Consider the following 19,520-nt stretch of genomic DNA (forward strand, 5'->3'; position numbering starts at 1 on the left):
TATACTAAGAAAAGGGTCAATCCAACAAGAAGGTGCAACAATCATCAACATATATGCACAGGAGCCGCAAAATACATGAAACAACATTGGCAAAACTGAAAGAATAAATAGTTATACAATAATACTAGGAGACTTCAAAATACCACTTTCAAGAATGAATCAACCATCAAGACAGAGTATCAGAAAGGAAACTGAGGAAGTCAACAATATTATAAATAAACTGCACTTAACAAACATATATAGAATGCCTCCCAACAACAGAAGAATACACATTCTTCTAAACTATCCTTGTATCATTCTCCAGGCTAGACCGTATGTTAAGACATAAGACATAAGACACAAAGCTTCTCTTCTACCACAATTGATTTATATAAAAATCAGTAACGGGGAAGCGGCTGTGGCTCAATCAGTTGGGCTCCCATCTACCACATGGGAGGTCCTGGGTTCACGTGCCGGGGCCTCCTTGTGAAGGCAGGCTCATCGGCAAGCACTGCATAATGCCGCAGACCCGCAAGAGCAGCGGAGAGCCAGAGTCAGCAGGGTGAGGCAACAAAAAGGGAGACAAGCAAAAACTACAGAAGAGCCCACAGTGAATGGACACAGAGAGCAGACAATAAGCAAGCCACAAGGGGGGTGTGTATGGAAATAAATTTTAAAAATAAATACAGGCACAGCACAGAAAAATGCACAGTGAAAGGACACACAGAGTAGACAGCAAGCAACAATGCTGCAAAGTGTGTATGGGGGGAGAAATATTTAAAGAAAAAAATCAGTAACAGAAGGAAAACTGGAATTATAAAAATAAGTGAAAAATATACAACCCATTTTTAAATATCCAACAGGATAATTTTCTGAAACCCACCTACAAGAGAAATCAGAAAATTCTTACAAAAAAAAAAAACATGCAAAAACCTATGGGAAGGAGCAAGGCACTGCCCCTTATAGCTATAAGGGAAACTTATAGCTATAAATTGCTACATTAAGAATGAATGGTATCAAACCAATAACCTAACTTCCTATCTTGAAGAAAGAAGAATAAGTCAAACTTAATATTACTAGGAGGAAGGAAATAATAAAGATTACAGTAGAGATAAGTGAGATAAAGAACAGAAAAACAATTGAGAGGATCAATGAAACCGAAATTTAGTTCTTTGAAAAGATTAATAAAATTGACAAAGCTTTATCCAAACGAAGAAAAATGAAAGAAAATGCAAATAACTACTTAAGGAGTGAAAGTGGGAATATTATCACTGATCTACCAGAAATTAAAAGGGTTATAAGAGAATATTATGAACATTCATATGCCAACAAACTAGATAACCTAGAGGACATGAACAAATTCCTAGAAACATAAAAATAACCTGCACTGATTCAAGAAGAAATAAAAGATCTTAAGAGACCTATAAAAGCAAAAAGATTGAATAATCAAAAACCTCCCAACAAGGAAACGTCCAAGACCAGATGGCTTTAGAGAGAATTGTACCAAGCACTCAAACAAGAATTTACACAAATCCTTCACAAAGCCTTCCAAAAGAAACGAAGAGGTCAGGATTCTTCCTAATTCATTCTATGAGGCTAGTACTACTGTGATACCCAAACCAGACAGAGACATCAAAAGAAAGTAACAGAACAACTTCTCTAATGAAGCAAAATCACAACAAAACACTGGAAAATCAAATCCAACAACATAAATTAGAAGGATTATACCGCATGACCAAGGGTGACTTAAGAAAAAATCCATATGATCACTTTAATAGCACAAAGAAAGCTTCTGATGATATCTACCATGATTTCATAATAATATCACTCAGAAAAATAGAAAAAGGTAACAACCAAAACATGACAAACACAAAAAACTCACAGTGAGCATCGTAGTCAATATGAGAAAGAATGAAAGCTTGCAATGAAAGACTGAAACCTGTGATCAGGAACAAGGCAAGGTTGCCCACTTTTATCACTTCTATTCAAAATTATACTCAAAGTTCCTGGCAGGGTAATTAGGCAAAAAAAGAAAAAGGCATTGAAATCAGAAATGAAAAAGTAAAACTAACACTTCTCTCTGATGATATGTCCTTCCATAATGAAAATCCCAAAGGAGTGATAAGAAAACTACTACAGAAAATAAATTTAGTGAAGGTGCAGGGTACAAGATAAACTCTTAAAAAATCAGTTTTGTTTTTTCATACCAGGAAAGAACAATCTGAAAAGAGCATTAAAAACTAATTCCATTAGTGCAACATCTGCTGTCCAGTTCATTGGCCTCACCCTGGACAACAAACAGGGAGGTGAGGATGGACAACCACCACTCAGAGGAACTGAGAGTCTACAACTGCAAGCATCACAGTTCCATCCATCACTCATATGGGACTGAAGCCACCTCTCAATTAGAGATGAAATACATATCCTCACCCCAGAACCCTCAGGACTGGGAAATAAAATACGGAACAGAGAGGACTTACTGGTATTCTGCTATAGACTTATTGGTATTCTAGCAATGGAAGAAATTATATCATTGATGTGGAGGTAGTGGCTACTGGAGGTGCTGAAGGCAGGGAGAAGGAAAAAGAGGTACAATATGGGGGCATTTCTGGGACATGGAGTTGTCCTGAATGACACTGCTATGACAAATACAACCCATTATATACCTTCCACCACCTACAGAATTGAATGTAAACTACAATCTAAACTATAATCCATGCTAAGTGGCAAAGTTCCAAATGTGCTCATCAATTGCAATGAATGTGCCACATTAATGAAAGAAGGTGTTATTGTGGGGAAGGGTGTGAGGTGTGGGGGAATGGGGCATTTGGGAATTCCTTATATTTTTTAACATTTTGTGAAACCTAAGTATTTTGAAAAAAAAATTTTCTTAGTTCCATTCACTATAGCATCTAAAAGAAAAAAAAACCTGAAAATAAATTTAAATTAAAAGAATGAACTATACAATGAAAACTGCAAAACACTACAGAAAGAAATTAAAAACCTAAGTAAATGTCAAGATATAGTGTGTCCACATTTCACATTTAATATTGTTACAATACCATTACTACTTAAAACGATCTACAGATTAAATACGATACCTATCAAAATTTCTGCAGCATTTTTTTGTAGAAATGAAAAAAGTCGATCCTCAAATTCATATGGAATACCAAGAGGCCACAACTAGTCAAAACAATCTTTCAGAAGTTTGTAACTATATAATAAGCACATGCAACCAGAATATCATCCCAAATTGTATAACATACCATATAAAGAACTAGAAAAACCTTATCTATTCTCCAGGGGAAAAAACGATCAAGCAGATCAGTCCCAAAAGAACCACAGAAGGAATTATCAGACAAAGCAGTTATTAAATCTCTGCTCAGTGAGAAAGGTAAATACCCTTGGAATGAAAGAAGAGATAGTTCACAACAAAGAAACAAACAACAAAAAAGATATGAAAGGAAACTTTAGACCTAGATATAAAATATCTAATTCAAGGACAACCAGCAGGATGGCAGCAGAGTAAGCACCAAGAGTCAGCTCCTGCTAAGGGCAGTTAGTAATCACACAGCTATCTAAAGCACCTGTTTGGGGCTCCAGGAGACGAGAAGAACATCCTGCAACATCCTTGGAAGGAATGGAGGGAGGAGACTGTCCCTCTGCAGAAAAGATTCTTAAATAGAGCACTCCACGTCACGGAGGCTGGTGCCCGTCCTCCACTGGAGGCACAAGCCACCTCGGAGCTATTCCGTGGCTGGTATCAAAAGCTCCACTTCCCAAAACCGGGGGAGGAAGAGACATTGTGCATTAACATCAGCTATTGATGAGTAAATTCGGTGGGCTAAAGTATAATATTAAGAACAGCTAAAGTATCAACCTGCCAAGTCGGACAGAGGTCAGCCGCCTCCATTTTGACTCTGCTCCTGGCATGAGGGGAAACCAGCCTGACTGAAAATCACAGTGAAGGTATAAAATAGTTTCTTTCACTCAGATCAACCTGCAGCCCTAGGCTAGGCTTCAGTTCCACCTCTGTCAGGGTGGCAACTGGTGGTACTGCCCCACCTATCCAGGTAACTGCAGGTACCTTTGGTTGGCACAGAATGAATAACTGGGAATATGCTAGGGCAACTGCGGTCATCTTGGGCCTGTAATGCATAGATTGCTGCCCACACATGCAGCTCCATGCCTGCCCCAAGCAGGGGAGAAGGGGGCATGAAGCTTCATCAGGCTCTCTGGGCAAATACAGTCCAGGCCTGCATGACTTGGATTATTTCACACACCCGTGACTTGGTCCCTATCCCTGGCAAAGGACAAAGTTTGAAGAAGCTTCATTGGTTCTTGGGGTTAAAAGGGAAACTTGAGCTTCCACAACTTACATCATCAACTACATTCTTGGTTCCTACTGCACAACCAGCAAGGGAGAAAGGGCAGGAAACCCTAATTTAAAGAGAAAAACTGCATGCAGAATAAATAATAAGCCAGAGGCTTACTCTCATGGCCAGACTTTAGATCATATTACCTAGCTGGGGTGGTAAAAACAACAAACATGGTACTGGCCTAAAGACAGACACATAGGCCAATGAAACCAAACTGATGTTTCAGAAACATACCCTTACATGTCACAAAAGCGACTTTTGACTAGCCTGTCAAACCCACTCAGCTCTGGGAGAACAGCCCATTCTACAAATGGCACAGAAAAAACTGAGTATCAATAGCCAAAAGAAGGAAAGAGGATCCCTATCTCACACCTGATTCAAAAATTTACTAAATATGATTCAAACACCTAAATATAAAAGCAAAAACCATAAAGCTTCTGTAAGAAAATGAAGGAAAATATCTGCAAGACCTGGTGATAGGTGTTATTTTGTGTGTGTGTGTGCGTGTATACTTGTTATCATTTATTTTATCCCCCCCGCCTTGCATCTTGCTTCCTGTCTGCTCTCTCTGTCCATTCACTGCTTGTCTCCATTTGTTGCATCATCTTGCTGCGCCAGCTCTCCATGGATGCCAGCCATCAGTTCTCCACAGGAGCAGGCCAGCTTGCCTTCACAAGGAGGCCCCAGGACACGAACCCAAGGCCTCTCATATGGTAGACAGCAGCCCAATCGATTGAGGTACAGCCGCTTCCCTGATCCCTATATATATACTTTTTCCTCATATTTTTTTTTAAATGTTACATTCAGAAAATATTCCAATAGCATACTTGGGGTTCCTGATCAGGTGTGGGTGCTCTCTCTCTGGAAATTAAAGAGACATTGTTTTCTGTGCTGAGCTGGTTCAACGAGGACCCACTTGAATCTCCTACTGGACCTCTCAGGCAGCTGTCCTGCTGCCTTGGGAGAGAGGGAAGTGAGGAAGGGAGAAAGTGGGAATGTCAGATTCCCAAGCATTTTATTTAACTGCAAAGAGGATTCCTTGCTCGAAATTTTGTCTGGTATTTTGTTGGTTTGTCTTCTTGTTTTTCCTTCCTCTTTATCCCCCCAAGGCCCTTTTTTTTTCTTTCTTTTTTTTTCCCTTACTTGCTCCCTCCATCCCTTTTTTTTTTCCTTTCTCTTCCTTTAAACTTTTTTTATATTAGGTTCTGCAGGGAGCACTTCACATTTGCTGTATTTCCTCATCCTCCATTTCCTCTTTTCTGTGTGTACTGATTTTGGCCACCAATATTATCCCCTTTCCTCTACATCTTTCTATCCTCCATCATTTATTGTTTCTCTTACATTACACCTCTCTTTGTTTGGCCCCCTATTTTTCTGACTTTTTATTTCTAATACCTTTGTTCTGGTTTGTCTTATATTGACTCTTTATGTTATTGTCCTTTCTTTTCTCTTTCCCTCTCTCCTGAACACACTAGCCTTTTATTTCACACTATATTCCTCCCCATATTCAATTTACTGTCTCATTATAGGTACTCTACTTTTCTTACTGTTATAACTCTACAGAGCTTACAGGAGTCTAATATGCTTTCTCCTAGATCTCACATGATTCCTCTGGTAATATTTACTATAAATACTAGGTGGTGGTTTCTTAAAGGAGACAAGAGTAGGACTAAGATGGCCTACCGATACTTACTGTATATAGAAGTTTTAATTAGCTTTACTGTAAAAGTGTGGAAATGTATAGAGTGGATAGTAACACATAGCTAGTAACAGCCAGTTCATAAATGGGGATATGGCTGAAAACGGTAGTCTACTATAGGTAAAGCGGCAGAGACATTCAGCCTGGCTGTGTTGCGAGCAACTAGATGAGCACTCTCTCTAGTCCACACGCTTTTGGGCACACCCAAAAGATGGCGCACCAGCACTGAGCCAAATGTCTCCAGCCCTGCCTCACCCTCCTCCCGTGAGCCCTCCACCTATCAGCTATGCCCCGTAAGCCAAACCACTATATAAACGATGCAACTTCCTCAATAAAGCAGATGTGCATCACGAACCCGTCTCCGGAGTGAGTCTGTCTCCGTCATCCTTACCCCAACAAGCCCCTCGTTCAACAAGTGGCGCCTGAACAGGGACTCGTTGCAGCCAATGCTCCTGCTGTCTATGACTTGGGTAAGTGATCCTTGCCATGGGTAACCTCCCCTCCTCCCCTTGGACTCCGCAGGCTCGAGCCCTGCACACTCTCTTGGCAAATAGGCATATTAAAATATCAGAAAAAGAACTTAACCAGTTCTGGGATATGATAGTCCACTTCAATCCCTGGCTCTCGACTGCGTCTCTATGGGACCCTCAGACCTGGGCTAAACTGTTAAAGCACGAGCACTCTGCAGAGGGTCATGAAAACAAAAGATTCCCTCTCAGCCTTATCCCTGTGCTCCTAGCCATTCATGCTTACCTTACGGGGGCTCCGGAAGACGAACCAGCCCCTATCCCTGATATAATGCCTGCAGACTGCTCCCCAGCAGCGCCGCCTTAGACCTTAACCCCCACACAGTTGTGGGGCTCGACTACACCGCCCTATACTAATGCCCTATACTCTCCTCTATTGGAATTTGTGGGGGCCATCAGCTCAGACACCAATGCTACTGGCCCCCCAGCACCACCTGACGCTAAGAAGAGGCAGAGCCACCCAATAAGAGACTCACTACCATCCCTGTCTACATATAATAACAGGAGTTAAAAATGCTGTCTGACCTAAAGTAAGGGGGAAATGGAAAGGACAAATGAATTTATATGGCAATGAGTCTCTAAAAAAGAGTCTGGAGGTTGTCAGAAGGATTGCCCTTATGCACACCTGAGCAGAGTCTCAGAGACAGATAAAGTAGATACAACCCCAGGTATTGGTTCTTTTGAGGGCTAAAGAGACCCACAGGTTCTATGGTCATGGCAGATGGAGTTCACTGCCATGTCCGTTGGCCCTTCTTTGGAGCTGGTGTTTCTGCGTGATGGAGCTGGACTCTTTTCACAAGCCTTTCATGCTACTTTACTGGAACTGTAGTTGGTGCTGGGGTTTAAGATATGTCTAGGGGATTTGAATCTCTGGACTGACAATATGATAGCCAGGCCCTGAGCCTCAACAGACTTCAGCTCCTACACTCTGGTTTATTGGACTTACCCCACTCAGCTAACATGGAGTTGAAGAAGGTCAGCCACCACACCATGGAGCCTAGAGTGCCTACAACTGAAAGCAGGAGGACTGTAGCCAGTATTCATGTGGAATCTAAGGTCCCTCTTGACATAGATGTGGAATGGACACAACCAAGCCTAGGTCCACAGAAAGGAGGAATATAGTAAGGATTAGAGTGGACTTAATGATATTCTATTCATGAACTACTGTGGTTAATAATTGAGAAAATGTGGCATTGGTGTGGAGAAAGTGGCCATGGTGGCTGCTGGGTGTGGGGAATGGGAGGAAGAGATGAGATGTGGAGGCATTTTCGGGACTTGGAGTTGTCCTGAGTGGTGCTGCAGGGACAATTGCTGGACATTGTATGTCCTCCCATGGCCCACTAGATGGAACGTGGGAGAGTGTGGGCTATGGTGTGGTCTACAGGCCATGGGGTGCAGCGATGCCCAGAGATGTACTCACCAGATGCAATGGATGTGTCATGATGATGGGGGAGAGTGTTACTGTGCGGGGAGTGGTGGGGTGGGGGCACTGGGGGTGAATGGGGACCTCATATTTTTTGAATGGAATACTTTTTAAAAAATGAATAAATAAAATAAAATAAAATAAAATAAAAAAAGAGACTCACTACCGAGGAACTTTCTGCTATGGGAGTCCCCACGCCAAAGGAACTCTCTGCGGCAAAACTCCCCATGTCAGCACTTCCCACTTCGCAACTTCCCCCTCCACAGAACCCAGCTTCCCAGGAAGCCTGGGCTATGGGCACTCCCTGTGAAACCTCAGACTCTCCTACCAGCAGTCCATGGTTAACTAACTTCTCCCAGCTTTGCCAGCAACGAGATGCCCATTCTAACACAGGAGCAGAATCATGACCCCACTTCTATCCTGTTATTGTAAACCCCACTGCTGCCCGCCCAGCACAACGGTATCCCCATAAACAAAAAACAATCACCACTTTACGCCGTGTCATGCAAGAGGATGGCCTTAACAGTCCATGTGCACAAACGTTATTAGAAAACCTCAATGTAGACCTTAATTGTGCCACTGACGGGAAAAACCTAGCATGCGCTCTATTACCCACTGGGGATTATATCCAATGGAAAGCACTCTATTATGATGAGGCTGAAATACTGGGAGAAAGAAATGTGGCTGCTGGAGTTAATATTCCCACAGAATCCCTACAAGGAGAGGGCCAATATGCATCTCCTACTGTCCAGGCCACAGGGTCCTCCAATATTTTGGTCAATGCCGTTTATGCACTATGAGAGCATTCAAAGAAATAAATCCAAAAGGTAAACCCCTTCAAATGTCTAACCTTGTACAAGGCACTAATGAAGGCTTTGTTAACTCTTTTGGCCGAGTTAAGGAAGCGGTAGAGAGAAAAGTCACCCATGCCACAGCAGCGGACATGCTAGTAAAGGACCTTTAATGGGAGGGGGCCAAGGGCGAATGCCATAGAGCGATCGCTCTGTTGTGCAAGGGCACACCGGAAGACTGGGTGCTAGCTTGTCGTGACATCGGCTCGCTATCCACAAGCATGTTGGTGGCCACCCTAGCCCAGCATCTCAAGGTATCCCCCAAATCAAACTCAGGCAATTGTTTCCATTGTCACTCTACTAGACATTTTGTGAGAGAATGCCCGCAAAAACAGTCACAAAAATCCTTTCCTGGCAAGCCAAATCCAATCTGTCCTAGGTGCCACAAGGGGCTCCACTGGAAACGCGATTGTAGGTCTCACACCAACGCCCGTGGAGAAACCCTACTGCCTTTAAATGAGAAGCGGGGCACCTCTCAGCCCCACCAGTAAGAGAGGAAACTCGATTAAATCCAGGCATTTATTGGACGGTCCCTATCACCCAAAACAAAGCGTGGATAACCCTAGATATCAATGGAAAATCCATAGTAAGGCAGCTTGATACAGGGGCGGATATCTCCATCCTAAGTAGTAAAGAGCTAGACCCAGAATGGCCCCTACAGATCGGGCCCATTATTCAGGGAGTGGATGGCTTAAAAACTTCCCGCCAAGTTTCAAAACCCTTAACTTGGGCAGACCCAGATGGTACTGCAGGACAATTCCAACCCTTGGTGTTGACACAACTCCCTAATACCCTATGGGGCAGAGACAAAATGCCTCAGCTCGGAACCGTCCTAACAACTGACCAGTTCCCCCAATCCGAAAGGCCACTGCTCCACCACTAATGACAATCATGAAACCCCTACCAGTCACCCTAAAATGGGATACTAAACAACCCATCTGGGTGGACCAGTGGCCCCTGCCTCGTGAAAAACTCACTCAACTCAAAATCCTTGTCCAACAACAGCTAGACCTCGGGCACCTACAGCCCACTACCAGCCCCCTTAATACCCCTGTATATGTTATACAAAAGAAAGCAACAGGCAAATGGCGCTTCCTTCATGACCCACGGGCCACCAACTCTCACATGGAAAAGATAGGCTCACCACAACGGGGGGCCCCCATCCCTCAGCTATACACGAAAATAGTTATATTTTTATAATAGGCATAAAAGATTGTTTCTTTTCCATCCCATTGCATAAACAAGACCGCCCATATTTCGCCTTCATAGTTCCGGCAATTAACCATGCTCTGCCAGCTGAGCGGTACCAATGGAAAGGCCTCCCCCAAGGCATGAAAAAACAGTCCCACAATATGTCAAAATTTCGTAGGCAATGCCACGTTACCATTGCAAACTTACTGCCAAATCATCCACTACATAGATGGTATTCTCACAGCACACCCTGATCAGGATCATCTAACAAACTGTTTTAAGGTGTTACTCCATAATCTAAAACAGTTGGGACTGCAAATCACCCTGAAAAGGTGCAAACTAAATCGCCCTTCAGCTTTCTAGGATGTCGTATCAATACGGGCATCAAGCCCTTGTCCCCATCTCTAACAATAACACAAAACTGCACATTAAGTGAACTGCAGAAAATCTGCAGGGACATAAACTGGATCAGACCACATCTATCCCTATCATCGCATAAATTAGCCCCCCTCTTTTCCCTTTTAGGGGGAGACCCCAATCCCACGAGTCGTCGTGTCTTCACTTCTGAAGCTGAAGACGTCATAAAATATATCAATTCCCAAATGCAAAACACAGAACTGGCCAAATTTAATCCTCATAAACCTCTCCTTGCCATAGCATTAGCAACCCAAGGAACGCCCACTGGAGTTCTATGTCAAAATGAGCCCCTATACTGGGTGCACCTCTCCTTTAACAGTCTCAGCAAAATCACACCCCAATTAACGCACAACAGCCTTTTACCTACTGGGGAGAAAATTACGATACACAGCAAAAAGCATCTACGGCCAGGAGCCAGACAAATTGATCTTGCGTCTTACAGGAGAGCATATCACCCACCTCCTCCAAACCAACCTCGAAATACAAACACTTGTAGCAGGATTTCCTTGGCAAATAGATCATCATTGGCCCGCTCACAAACTTCTCTCCACCCTCGAGCAATTGCCGTACAGTTTCCATGAGAACGCTTACCCGCCATCCAAGCCACTCCCAAATGAAACCCCTGTCTTTACAGACGCCAATAAGTCATTCCATGTAGTACTCCTAAAACAACAAAAACAAATGGATCGGATTACAAAATGCCCCCATGACGGCTCAGAACAGTTCGGAGAACTATATGCACTCTTCCTTGTGCTAAATCATTGTCAGAATATCCCTATAAATATCTTCTCCAGCAGTGCATATGCGGCACAAACCCTACATAGCCTTCCACATGCAGTCTTCCGCTTAAGAAAAACCCAACTAGATGACCTGTTAACCCAAACTAAGGCTATCCTTGAAAATAGAGCACAGCCATGGTACATACAACATATTAGAGCACATACTGGTTTGCCTGGCCCTCTAGCACGAGGGAACCAGCAAGCAGACGAATCCATTAATACTCACTGCACCTGCTATTGATCAAGCACCCACTTTACACGCCAAATTCCATATGTCTGCACATGCCCTCAAGCGGCTGTTTCATTCGCTCTCTCACCAACAATGCAAACATCTAACTCGCGCCTGCGCGCAGTGTGTCCCCTGTTACCACTAGGACCACTTCAACCACAAGGAGTCAACCCAAGGGGGTTACATCATAACAGCTTATGGCAAATGGACGTCACCCACGTCTCCTCTTTTGGGACACTGAAATATGTCCATGTAATTATTGACACATATTCTGGATTTGTGTTTGCCACCGCTCTCTCTCGTGAGCGTACCCGTCATGCTACTTCTGTCTTGTTGCAGGCCATTCTACAAACGGGGGTGCCATGGGCCTTAAAAACAGACAACAGACCCTGTCAGACCTCCCAATCCTTCCAATCCTTCTGTTCTGAATGGCGGGTCAAACATCTACAGGCATCCCACACAACCCACAGGGTCAAGCCATCGTTGAACACGCCCATGCCACCCTGAAACAACATATAATAAAACAAAAGGGGGAGGACCCTAGGGATATACTCAAAAACATCATAACAAAAGCCCTAATTACATTAAATTACTTTTCTTTCAATTCTGAAGGTCTATCTCCCGCCAACAAGCACTGGGGAGGACTCCACTCTATACCCACACCAGTGCCCTTGGTGCGCTGGAAAGACCCCCTGACGCAACAATGGAATGGGCCCCATCCCCTGCTAGTACAGGGATGAGGGTCTGCTTGTGTCCTTCCAGAAAACGCAGACCAGCCCATCTGGGTCCCCAGCATATTGATACAGCTCGCCCTGCCCACCGAAAAACGAGATGGCCGATCCTCCGCCGCCGAAGATGACCCCCCAGACAGTCACTCAACTCGCAGGCGACATAAATAACCTGTCCCTGGAAGAAAGGCGAGAAGAAGGCGGCCCTGTGAGACGACGCCATCAACACCGTACTCCTGCCCATCCCACGTGTCGCATCACATGGGGAAACATAAAATCATTATGCACAGAAGCCCAACGTATGGCACCTACCCCTGCAACACCCGAAACCCTCTTCCTCCTCATTTGCTTGATCTTCACAGCAAACTCCACTCGCGGACAGCTGCTCTGCACCGCAGTACGACATTCGCCTCTTCTTATGCCCGTGGACACAGACGCTCCACAGTTCCTCAGCCTTACCCAACTATTAACATCCCAAATCTTATAGATTAACAACACCCGAGCCTCTGGAGTAGACACCTCTTTACTAGCTGCAATGCTAGAGCACGTACAGTCCCTCCTATCACCTCCCAACCTTCTGCTATGGCTTATAATAGGAATCTTAATTGTTGTCATATGTATTGTCTATTGATGTATCAACAAAAGCCTTCAAGCTTTATCCCAAAAAACTGAAGAAAGGAAATTAGTATAGTAGGCTCTAGTTAATAACAGAGGGGGAGATGTAGGTAGAGAGGCAGAGACATTCAGCCTAGCTGTGTTGCGAGCAACTAGATGAGCACTCTCTCTAGTCCACACGCTTTTGGGCACACCCAAAAGATGGTGCACCGGCACTGAGCCAAATGTCTCCAGCCCCACCTCGCCCTCCTCCCGTGAGCCCTCCATCTGTCAGCTATGCCCCATAAGCCAAACTGCTATATAAACGCTGCAACTTCCTCAATAAAGCAGACGTGCATCATGAACCCGTCTCCGGAGTGAGTCTGTCTCCGTCATCCTTACCCCAATGAGCCCCTCGTTCAACAGTCTACACTTGTAAATGCCTAAAGAATAACCTAGGAACTGAATTGCGCAGAAAACCAAGAGGTGGATGAGAATTGTGGTTGACGGTACAGATTCAAGTATCCTTTGTCAGAAGGAGCAAATGCACATCACTATTTGATCATATACAATATGGTGGGAGAGGAAAACATGGGAAAAGCACAACTGGAGCGGCAGATGGATTGATTAGTTAATGATAATGTAGTATTCCTGCATTTACGCCAAAGATGTACTGTGTAGGTAATGGTGCAGTATGGAAAATATGTGCCATATGTACACTATGGATATGGTAACAACTGGATGATATCATCATATAATCTGTAACAATATTCCACCACAGTGTGGTATGCTGATAGAGGGATTTGTTTGGGAATTCTGCACATGTGCACAATTATTTTCTAAATTTACAACTTCTGTCATAAAAATACATTAAAAAATAGTAATAGGGTGGGTTGGGGAAAAACCTACCAAATATAAGAAAAGGATAATTAGTAGTAAAATTTCCTCGATATTCTTTCATAATCTATAAAAAATGTCTCACGATAATGAAAGGTATTGATGGAGGGCCGATATATGGGATCCCATACATATGTCATGCATGTTTGCTTTATAGGTTCACAGTTTTTATTATACACTTATTATGTATGTTTATACATAAATGAGATAAAGATAACAAAATAAGGTTGGTTGGGGAAAAAATGCTTTGGTTAGTAGAAATATTTTGATGTTGCCCTTTAACCATTACTGAAAAATGTTTAACAAGAAAGCAAGGTATTGGTGGTAGGGTGAGGTATAAGAGTCCTGTATGATGTTATATATGTTTCCTTTGTAAGCTCAAAATTATTAATATAAACTTATTGTTTACATATGTTTCTGTATGAGTGATACACTTCAATAAATTTTTTAAAAATTAAGGAAAAAAACCACCATTTCCATTAATTCCAACACCTACTGTCCAGTTCACTGGCCATATAGGATTGAAGCCACCCCTCAGTTAGAGGTTGACTGGTCATCACCCATCCCAGAATCTTCAGGATTGGGGAATAAAATATGGAATTGAGGGGACTTACTGGTATTCTACTACAGACATACTGGTAATTCAAGCAATGGAAGAAATTTTATCATTGATGTGGAAACACTGGCCACTAGAGGAGCAGAAGGCAGGGAGAGGGAAAAGGAGGTGTAAAATATGGGGTCATTGTTGGGACATGAAATAGTCCTGAATCACATTGCAACGACACATATAGGACATTAATTCCCTGCCATAACCTACAGAATTGAGTGGCAGAGTGTAAACTAAATGTAAACGGTAAACCATGCTTAGTGGCAATGCTCCAAATGTGTTCATCAACTGCAGTGAATTTACCATACTAATGAAAGAAGTTGTTAAATGTGGAGAAGGGTGGGGGGTGTGGAGAGTGGGGCATTTGGGTTCCCCTTACGTTTCTGTATAAAATTTTGTGTAATCTATTTATCTTCTAACAAAATAAAAAATATATTTAAAAAAAAACTATTCTATTCACTACAGCACCTAAAAGAGAAAAAAATACCTGAGAATAAATTTAAACTAAGAGATGAATGATCTGTACAATGAAAACTACAAAACACTACTGAAAAAAATTAAAGAGGACCTAATAAATGGCAAGATATTACCTAAAACGATCTACGTATTAAATGCAATACTTCTCAAAATCTCTACAGTCTTTTTTTTTGGAGAAATGGAAACAGTTGATCCTCAAATTCATATGGAATAGCAAGAGGCTCCAACTAGCAAAATCAATCTTTCAGAAGTCTCACAACTATATAACAAGCACATGCAACCAGGATATCATGCCATATCATACATGACATATAAAGAACTAGAAAAATCTGGTCTGTTCTCCAGGGGAAAAAAAACAATCAGCAGATACAGCCCCAAAGGAACCACAGAAAGAATGATGAAACAAAGCAGTTATTAAGTCTCTGCTCAATGAGAAAGGTAAATACTCTTCTTGGAGTGAAAGAAAAAATAGTTCAAAACAAAGAAACGAACAACAAAAAGATGTAAAAGGGAAACTTTAGAGCTAGATATAAAACATCTAAGGAGTTCCGAGAGTCAGTTCATGCTACAGGACAGTTAGTAATCACACTGAGCTATCTACTAAAGCACCTGTTTGGGGGCTCCAGGAGACCAGAAGAGCATCCTGCAACATCTCTGAAAGCATGAAAGGAGGACACTGCCCATCTGCAGAGAAGATTTATAAGTAGAACACTCCGCACCCTAGAGGCTGGCGCCCATCTTCCAGAGGCAGCATAAGACATCTCGGAGCTATTCCTCAGCTGCAATCAGAAGTTCCACTTCCCAAAAAAGGCAGAGGAAGAGAAGACTGGGCACCAGCTTCAGATACTGATTAGTAAAGTAAATTAGGCAGTCTGAAGTATAATGTTTAGAATGGCTAAAATTTGAACCTATCCAAGTCAGAAAGAGGCTGTGTTGTAGGCAGCACATCTCAGCCTAGCAAAATGGCTCAGTTTGTACCGAGATGGCCCCCAGCGCTAGCTGGCTCGCCCATCTGAAAGCTGCTTCTTCCCCCAGCAACAAGAGCGAGCAACCTATACACTCCGTCCCCTTTGCCCAGCCAATCAGCGCATGCCACACTCCCCTCAACCCCCACCCTAGCCCTTATAAGCTATTGCACTTCCCTAATAAATCAGACCTGTGCCACCAGCCTGCCTCTCCAGAGCGGTTACTGTGTGTTATTGTGCTCTGTTCCTCCTTACCTCGGGAGTGGCACCTCGGGAGGCCCCCAGGCCGCTCCTCAGTGCACACTGGCGGCAACAAGGCTGGTAATCACTATTTTAACTCTGCCCCTGGCACAAGGAGAAAATTCCAGTGATGTAAGGACAGCCTTCTTTCCATCCTTAGCAGATTGTAGCTCTAGGCTAAGCCCCAGCCCCACCTCCAGCAGGGAGGAGGCTGTGGGGCCCTTCACCAGCCTCTCCAGGAAAATAATGACAATGCCTCAGAGGACTACAATCATTCTACTCTGACTGCTTCAGGGGCTATTCTGGAATTGGAAGCTCCCTTTCCAAAAAACAGGGAAGGAAGGGATGGTTGGCCACCAACTGCAGCTAGTGATTAGTAAATATGGCTGGCTGAAATAGAACCCTAAGAACAGGTAAAGTTTGAACCTGTCCAAGTAAGAAAGAGGCCAGTGGACACCATTTTGACTTTGCCCCCAGCATGAGGGGAAGCTGGGCTGGCTGAAAATCATAGTGAACGTAGGGACTGGCTTCTTGTACCGAGATCAGCCTGCAGCCCTAGCCTAGGCATCAGCCCCACCTCTACCAGGGAGGAAGCTGGCGGGCCCTGCACCAGCCTCTCTGGAGAACTGCGGGAACATTCGGCTGGCAGACTGAATACTGGGAAGACTACCAGGGCAACTATGGTCATTTTGCACATGCACAGCATAGCATGTTGCCCACACCTGCAGCTCTATCCCTGCCAATGCAGGGGAGGGGACTTTAAGCTTCCTCAGTCTCTCTAGGTGACTACAGTCTAGGTCTGCGCACCCTGGATCATTCCACACAGCTGTGGCACTATCCATACCCTGCAAAGGAGAAAGAAGGGAGGAGAATCATCAGTCCTTGGGAAACAAGGGCAGCTTGAGTCTCCACTGCGTTCAACACCAGTTATACCCTTGGCTCCCACTACACAACTGGCAAGGGAGAAAGGGCAAAAAAACCCTAAACTAAGGAGAGAAACTGCACCCAGAATAAATACATCTAGTAAGCCAGATGGCAAGATACCAACAAAAACTGCAATCCATACAAAGAAACAGGAAGATATCACCCAGGTAAAGGAACAAGGTAAGCCTTCTGATGACATAAAGGAGTTGAGACAACTAATCATAGATGTTCAAACAAATCACCTTAACAAATTCAACGAGATGACTAAAGAGATTAGGTATATTAAGACAACACTGATGCTCCTCGCCTGCGATACTTGAACCCCCTTATGGTACAAAACTACTTCAAAAATGAAGCCTAATATATCCATTGCCTTGCCAACGGGCCCTACTTTGGAATTTGTGTTCCTGAGTCTAATGGATTGGGACTCAGATGTGACCTTTCTACACATGCCTCTTATGTCACTTTTACTGAACCTGTGGTTGGTTGGGGTTGGTATATACCAAGGAACTTAAATCTCTGGACTGGGCATGTGCCTGAGCCTCAGCAGAGCTGCAAATCCTACTCTCCGGTTTGTTGAACTTACTACACAGGTCAGCTAGGAGGTAAAGATGGTCAACCACCATGTCAGGGAGCTGAGAGTGCCTATAACTCCAAGCAGGAGAATCGCATCCATCAACCATGTGGGCTCTAGGCTCCTTCTCGATATAGAGGTGGAGTGGACATCACCAAACCAGGGTCCACAGCATGGAGGAATAAAATACAGATTACAGTGAATTTACAGGTATTCTACTATAGAACTACTGTGACTACTAATGGTCGAAACTGGAGCATTGATCTGGAGAAAGTGGCCACGGTAGTTGCTGAGGGTAGGAAAAGGGAAGAGGAGATGAGATGTGGAGACATTTTTGGGACTTGGAATTATCCTAAATGATATTGCAGGGACAGATGCTGGACATTATATATCTTACCATAACCCACTGAATGGCCTGGGGAGAGTGTTAACTACAATGTAAACCATTATCTATGTGGTGCAGCAGTCCTCCAAAATGTATTCACCAAAAGCAATGAATGTGCGACAGTCGATATATGTGGGAACCTCTTACATTTTTTAATGTAACATTTTTTGTGATCTATGTATCTTTTAAAAAGAGAAGACAACTTAATAAAAAATTAAAAAAAGATGGCACTGGAAGAGCACAAATTTCAAAGTACATACAGAAAAACTGGAGATCTTATGGGAATTAAAGGTGCAATAAATGAAATTTTAAAAATACTGGACTCATATAACAGATTTGAGGCAGAAAAAAGGACTGGTGAGCTGGAAGAAATAGCTTCTGAAAGCAAAAGTAAAAAAGAACAGTGGAAGAAAGAATGGAAAAAATTGAACAAGGTCTCAGGGAACTAAATGATAACAAAAGATGTGCAAACATATGTGTAACAGGTGTCCAAGAAGGAGAAAAGGGGAAAGGGTAATAGGAATGTTTTAAGAAATAACGGTAGAAAATTTCACAACCCTATTAAAGGACATAGATACACATATCTAAGAAGCACAACGCACTCTCTTATGTATAATTTCAAAGAGTACAACCCCAAGACATATTAATTATAATGTCAAATACCAAAGACAGAGAATTCTGAGCAAGAGAGAACCAATGCATAACATATAAGGGACACCCAATAAGATTAAGTACAGAGTTCCCATGGAGGCAAGAGAGAGTGGTGAGTGTTACAGGTCTTTTAGAATTTGTTCAGTAGGTCTTCTGGCTCTTGCTGGAAGACCCTTACTTTCCCCATATTTTTTTTTTCTTTCCATCCCCTGCCCTGCTGTTATTGCTGTCTGTGTCCATTTGCTGTGTGATCTTCTTTATCAATTTCTCTTTTTTGTATTCTCTTCTCATCTTTGTCCTTTAAGATTCACCAGGATTCCATCCTGGGGAACTCTAATCTGGAGAGAAGTTCCCTGTCAATTCTACTACCTCAGTTCCTGGTCTCTTGCTGCGCTTCACCTTGACTCTTCCCTTGTCTCTTTTTTAATGTGTCATCATCTTGCTGCATGACTCACACAGGTGCTGACTCATTGTGTGGGCACTCAGCTCAACATGCAGGCACTGGCTCGCCATACAGGCACTCGTGTGGGCATTCAGTATGCCACCCAGACACTCACATGTGCACTTGGCTCACCAAGTGGGGACTCAGTTTGCCATGTGGACACTCAGCTCACCATAAGGACACTCGGCTCACCATACGGGCACTTGGCTTAGTGCAAACATTTGGCTCGTCACGCTGACAATGGCTTGCCATACAGGCACACTTTCTCTTCTTTTTCACCAGGAGACACTAGGGACCAAACCTGGGACTTCTCCTATGGTAGGCAGAGACCCTATCACATGAGTCACATGTGCTTCCCACATTCCCCATATTTAACAATAAAGTTAAGTTCGCCTAGTAAACTGGGTATTCTTAAAAAACATAAAAAGAAGACAACATTGGTATGATATATTTAAGATACTGTGAAGGAAAAATTTCCAGTTAAGAATCTTATACCCAGTAAGACTGTCTTTCAAAATTGAGGGTGAGTTTAGAACATTCACAGATAAACAGAAATTGAGAG

General features: G+C 43.2%; 1 long non-coding RNA gene and 1 other non-coding gene across 9 annotated transcripts in view; one reads left to right on the forward strand and one right to left on the reverse strand.

Moving 5' to 3' along the window:
- The window catches only part of LOC105747526 (uncharacterized), a 195,093-nt gene that overhangs the window by 56,807 nt on the left and 118,766 nt on the right, over window positions 1-19,520 (reverse strand). The window lies entirely within an intron of this gene.
- LOC131276958 (U7 small nuclear RNA) lies at window positions 18,631-18,692 on the forward strand. Its single transcript, XR_009184173.1, has one exon. It is a non-coding gene; the product is annotated as a U7 small nuclear RNA (small nuclear RNA).

The sequence above is a fragment of the Dasypus novemcinctus genome, chromosome 30 (assembly GCF_030445035.2).
Source record: "Dasypus novemcinctus isolate mDasNov1 chromosome 30, mDasNov1.1.hap2, whole genome shotgun sequence".
Classification (NCBI taxonomy): Eukaryota; Metazoa; Chordata; class Mammalia; order Cingulata; family Dasypodidae; genus Dasypus; species Dasypus novemcinctus.